Source organism: Melospiza melodia, chromosome 22, assembly GCF_035770615.1.
Source record: "Melospiza melodia melodia isolate bMelMel2 chromosome 22, bMelMel2.pri, whole genome shotgun sequence".
Lineage (NCBI taxonomy): Eukaryota > Metazoa > Chordata > Aves > Passeriformes > Passerellidae > Melospiza > Melospiza melodia.
The window spans coordinates 7,855,629-7,861,829 of record NC_086215.1 but is presented as its reverse complement, the minus strand read 5'-3'; positions in this window follow the sequence as shown (position 1 = coordinate 7,861,829).

Below are 6,201 nucleotides of genomic sequence, written 5' to 3'. Positions count from 1 at the left end.
GCAAAACCTTTCGTGCAGAGCTTGTTTTCCATAGCAAAATTAATTTTAAGCACTTTCAGTACACACAGGCTCTCTATAAAAATATACTGTGACTATCATTTCTTCTTATGCTAAACCTCAGAAGGATCAAGATGCATTTCTGATCCTTGCTATTCCAGAGAATCCACCCTGAAATAATTTACTTTATAGTCTTTTTATTCATGCCAGTAAAGACTACTTGATTCATAAAGTCCTTGGAATTGATTTTTACCTGAAAGCATTGTAGGCTGAACACAGACAGTTACTGGTGATATACAGTTATAATTAATAATTTTAAATGCAGCAGCATATGTTGATTTTTCCTTTGGTTCTTTTTATACCATCCTGATTTTACAATCATCGATTTGGAGATGACTATCCATACTAATCAATGTTCATGTCCAGAGCCCTTTAAGGCTGTCTGCACACAGAAAATGCTTTCCTGCTAAGCATGGAAACTTAAATGTCATCCTAGGGAACACACACACAGAACAAAAAACATGCATGGAGTCTTTTAAAAATCATTTTGCATAGTTCATCCTCTGCTCCTGTAATGGTGCTGTTAGAGCAGCCACTGGCCTGGCTGGTTTGCAGCAGAGGGGGTGAGGGTTAATCCTACAATCCCAGTACAGAAATCAGCCAGGCCTGGGAAAGCCAGAATTCAGGTTGTATAGATAAATGTAAACCTGAAATTGATGTCCTCTGTTCTTAAATCTACAACTAAAGCTCTTGCAAGTATTCTTTGTATGTTCCCTTTGGAAATTTACAAACCGCCTTACTAATGAAACATACAAGTAACTAAGTTTCTTCACTATCAGATTTTATGTTCTGACATAGTCTACAGGCTCCCCTCATAGACTGGGCTTTTCTCTCTGAGGCCCTACACACAAATCATTAAATAAACAACATTTTTTAATTTATAATTAGTCCATAGGTCTACTGCCTTGAACACAAATCTGGACATGGATTTAGTCCTGTGCCTGCACAACACAAGACAGGACTATGGCTATAGGAAGCAAAGAAAGATGTGCTGCTCCATCAACCTACAGCCCAAACTGATTTCAGATATGCCTTTATGTCCAAATGCCTACCTCACACCTACCAGAAAGGGTTTAATTGAATGCAGAAGAGAAAGCTCCAGATTCAGGTAATCAAAACATTTAGTTTGAAAGTCATACAGAGATATAAGGGAATTGCAGAAAATTGGGTTAAGATCCTTTCCTTCACTACAAGCAGCAAAACAGTATGTCAGGCTGACAGCTGAAAGGTGCTGTCAGTGCCTAGTGGTCATTGGAACACAGACCTTGACCTCCCACCCACTGACAGCTGTTTTTTCCTGCAAAGAACATCTCCCTTTCAATAATTAAGCAACTCACTACTCAGTGTGCAGTGGCAAATAAAGCTCTTAATGGGAGAATACACAGAACCTTAATAAGAGCCACAATGCAGACTACAGCATTATCACTCAAAAACAACCCATGTATCCCCTAGGCTTGGGAGTGCCTCATTGGCAGTGGGAGTGAATAAAACAGAGTAAGATGTAGAAGTTCAGGGTAAGAGAACAACCCAGAAACCATCCTGCAATGCAGAGACTGTAGCCAGTGGAGTTGTTGGATCATGAATATAAGGCAACCTGCACTATACCTCTGTATGATTAGATCAGGGTTATGAAATCTGTTGGCAGATAAGCGGACAGAGCATTTGAATGCTTTTTATTCAGGAGCTGGATTGTATTAGACAGCCAAGTTTTTGCTGGGCTATATGATTTTTTTCCAGGGACGGGATCAGGCATGCAGATAACCAGAGATTTCTAATTTCCAGCATATGACTGCACTGTGCAGTTTTATGTTTTAATTTAGGCTTTGAAAAAGACTTGGTATGCAACCCTTGGTGAAGCCACATCACTTTTGAAAACCCAAGTTTTCTCAGTGCCTATGACAGCACCAACATACTGCGGTGCCCACAATTTCCTCTGCAATCTGCAAGGATGGTGTGATTACTCATCCATTTCACCAGGATATAACTAGTTCTCACCATAATGTGTTCAAGCCTCACAAACTTCTCGGAGAAAAAGCATATGGAGCTTGAAAGTACTTTCTTCTCCTGGTTTGGGGGCCTATCTATTGAAAGAATGGGTCAAGTTTCACCAGACATGCTCTTAACAGCTGACATTAGTTACTGGAATTACACTGTTTTCCATGTCTGTTTTATCTGGAGGATGACTGGATTCACACAACATTTCAAACCAAAATGATCTGTGAATTAAAGGATGTTTTCCCTCATTTTTTGTAATATAGTTCTAGAAACCTATTCTTGATATTTCTTGATGGGCAGGACAGGCCCACAAGAGGTAAAGATAGTTTTTATATCCATTTTACCACATGGTCAATCAGCTCCTATTAGTGATTTTCAGTCTCACAAGGTAAAATATATACCAGAAGCCATTTTATGACATCTCACTAGATGCAGAAAGCACAGAGAACTCAGCTTTGTTGCTCTTAAAATATTAATTTAAACTCACATCCTTGTGCAGATCCCATTCTTATTGGAGTATAACATTCAGCTTCTTTCTTTCCTTATGTATACTCTGGCTTCTGGAGAGTCACACTCACAATAGTACTATCCTAGTGTCTTATGCACCAGATTTATCTTCTTTTACCTCTTTTTGGGGGATCTGCACATCAATTCAGTTTAAGTACAGAAGATGAAGAAGCATTTCACTATGTTATTCTACAAATAAAATACAATATATTTGAAAACTCAAAAATTAAAGGCTCTTTTTCTTTCAAATAGCTTTTGCAATTAATAGGAGCATTAAAAATCAATTTTTTTTCCCTGAGGAACTGATACTACGAGAGATCAATGATGTTACTATGGTACCATTACTACTATAGTAGCACTTAAGTACCTATAAAATAGATACTTAAGCATTTTCTCTCTCTATAGGCACCTTTAGATAGTTATGAAAATTTATGAAGCTAATTTTAGTTAATATTTTTAACTATTGATCAGCTGTATTATGTAGTATTAGTATGGACAATGACAATCATAGGCCAGTTTCTTTTTGGAACTTTTAACCTCTGCTTTTAAACATTCAATTTAAATTCTTACCTGTGTTTATAACTATTTTTAGGAACCCAAAAGGCCAGAATTGTCCACTTCAAGACCCACAGTGAAATATTCTAAACATTCACACTACCTGGAGTCAGCAGAAACAGTCTGCAAGTAACTTAGAGACTCATAAGCTAATTGCATTCCACATTTTTGCCTCTTTTTTACTCTGAGGACTAGATATGTTATTTTTGCAAGGGCAAGGAATGAAGGACAGAATCCAGCTCTCAAATGTCTATTTCTAATTATGCTAACTAAACTGGGAGTCCTATTTGCATGAGGTGACAAAATCAGCATACACAACTGTGGTAATGTTGATAGCCATACATAGAAACACACATATGCTTGGCCACATGCATTTTTAGGGATTCATGTTAAAGTACATTCAGGAATATTTATAGCACTGGTGTGTGTGGGGGGGGGAATCTTTCATTCCTCTTGTTTTTCTTTGTTCACATCTTCAGTTTTTCTACTAAGATAAAAAAAAAAAAAAGGTTTTTCCTATTAATTCCAGTTACTGAAATACCTTTTGTTTTTCTTGCTCTGTCTGCTATATGCTGCTGAGTAAGTCGCAGGTAGGAGGTATTACAGAATCAAAAGGTTTGTTTGCTGAGAACATCCTTGCAGCTCAGTTTGTGGCAGGAGAGAAAATGGAAGGCTCTAGGAGCGACTCCGAGTGCCTGCAGTTCACTTTTTCATCAGCGGGAGGTGTAGGTTTGTAACGCTTCGGAAAATCCAAGCCTGGCTGCCCGGGATGCTCGAGGTCAGTCTCTCCGGGCTGAGCGGCTGCAGGAGCGTTCAGACTTCACACGGTAAATGAGTGGTTTGGGGTGACAATGCAGGCAGACACTGGAGCTCGTTTTGCTTACAAATATCTCTGCAGGACAAAGAAGCTGGAGCAGATTCTGTGCATCTCTCAGTTTTACAGTAATATTGATCCATGTAAAGGTCGCCAATATTCTGCATGTTTTACCAATGCCATCATTCCTTTTGTTCCTTTCTTGTGCACCTGGAAAGCACACTATTAGCTCCCCTCATCCCTCCTGTCCAGTTTTACCCTTTAAGACTTCAATTAGGCCAAAACTCCCATATATCCCCCAAAGAACCACATTTCTTAAGAACTAAGTAGGAGTTTGACAGAGAAATAAAACTAGACAGCATAGGAAAGAACACCTGCAAAGAAGTCATGCATTAGCCTTTGTACTCTATGAGCTCCCTAATTGGCAACATAAATCCTACTTTTCCCCTCAGTCTTCAACGTCAGCTGTTGATATACTGTATTTTCAATAATCTGTCACAAACATTTCTCAAAGCAAATGGATTAGTTTCATTTTAGCTTTGCCAAAAAAATGGTATAACCTGAATGATTATTTCTAGAACCAACTCACCCAGAACAAAATACCTACTCAGAGTCCATGGGGATGAAACTAAGGAGTCAACCCGTGAGTGAAACCCAGACCCAGAGACCCCATATGCTGCAACTGAACGAGAAACAAACACTTCTCATGAGTCAGCAGGGACTGATGGCCCTCCCAGGTCCACAGATGTGGGGGGAATGTGTCCAGATGTGTCCACCAGGTGGTCATGGCCACTGAGAGTTTTTAGTACAGCTGGTAAATTGTGTGAGGTGATTGAACTGATGCAACTGGGCAACCTTTCTCTGTATTGCACTTGGTGAACTTCAAGTTATAGCAAGCTCTGGGACAAAGATGGTTTTCTTCTTATGGTTCCTCAAATAAAGCTTCAAAGACCCTCATGGTCTAAAGTTCCCTGAGCTTCAGCTCTGATCCAGGGAGGAAGGTGACATCATTTTTTGAGCCTTTGATACTCTTCACTGTTTTTTTGTGGTGACCTCTTACAAAGAGCAGCTATCCATAGCAGTTTTTTTTCCAGAATCCTTCAACATAAATTATCAGAATGGCTGCAAGGATGCTCAAAGGCTTTTGTCCACAGTCTACATTGAATTTCTTAAGCTCATTTCTTGAGATTTACTGGGTAATTTGCTGAGAGGAAAAAATAGCATTGACAGCCTCCAAAACTGCCCACGTATGCCCTACAATGGTGTTACCCATACAGATGGAGCAGCTCCCTTCCCTCCCTTCAGTGCTCTTACCTGCACACTGGTGATCTGTTAGAGCATGGGGCAAATTCATCCCTCACCATGGCTGCCTCAGTTTCTCTGCGTGTCCACATAGGTATTTTTGCATGGATTAAATTTGATGGACATCTGTGAAATATTCATTATAATTATTATGACTAAAAAGCTCCTGGTTAAAACAAAACAGACAGCTCAAAATCTGTTGCAGTTTTTTGTATTTCATTTCCCCCTCCACCCCCATCTCTCTCTGAGCTGTGAATAGGAGTCTTGGGTAGCACGAACTGAGAGGTGTTTGAAATGCAACATTCTCCATCCTTCTGAGTCATTGCTAGCCATCAGATGCTTTTTTGAACACTTATTTTCATTGCTATACTTTGAAATCAAATATGGCCTCGTGTTATATTCTTATTAAAAACCCATCCCTTTTAAAAACCTAAAACCAAGCTGTTCCCTCTTTATTGCAGACAAGTAATTTTATAAACAAAATCTGGGTACATAAAATGAAGCACCTGTTTCCATTTCTCTAAAACAAGCCTGGCAACACATCCACTGTTTTACAGCTATAAACAGAAATTGATGCATTTTTCATTTGTGTTTGAATGAAGCAGCAGAATCATAGAATGGGTTGGAATGGACCTTAAAAGACATCTTATTCTAGTCTCTGCCATAGAATGGGTTGGAAGGGACCTTAAAAATCATCTTATTCTAGTCTCTGCCATCTTATTCTAGCTAGGTGCTCAGAGAGCGGTAGCGTTTTTGCAAACCTCCAGTTTAATCTCAAGTGTTTCCTATATTTTGGTGATTTCATGAGTGCTGCCACACACAAAACCCTCCTGTGCAGGTGCCAGGCCGTTCCCAGGTATTGGGACCAAACCGTGGTGCACTGACCGAAGGATGTGGCTGTGAGGATCAATTAGTGCAGGTGTAATAACCAAGCCATGAGGGTCCTTTGATCACATTTTACCTGTTCTCTG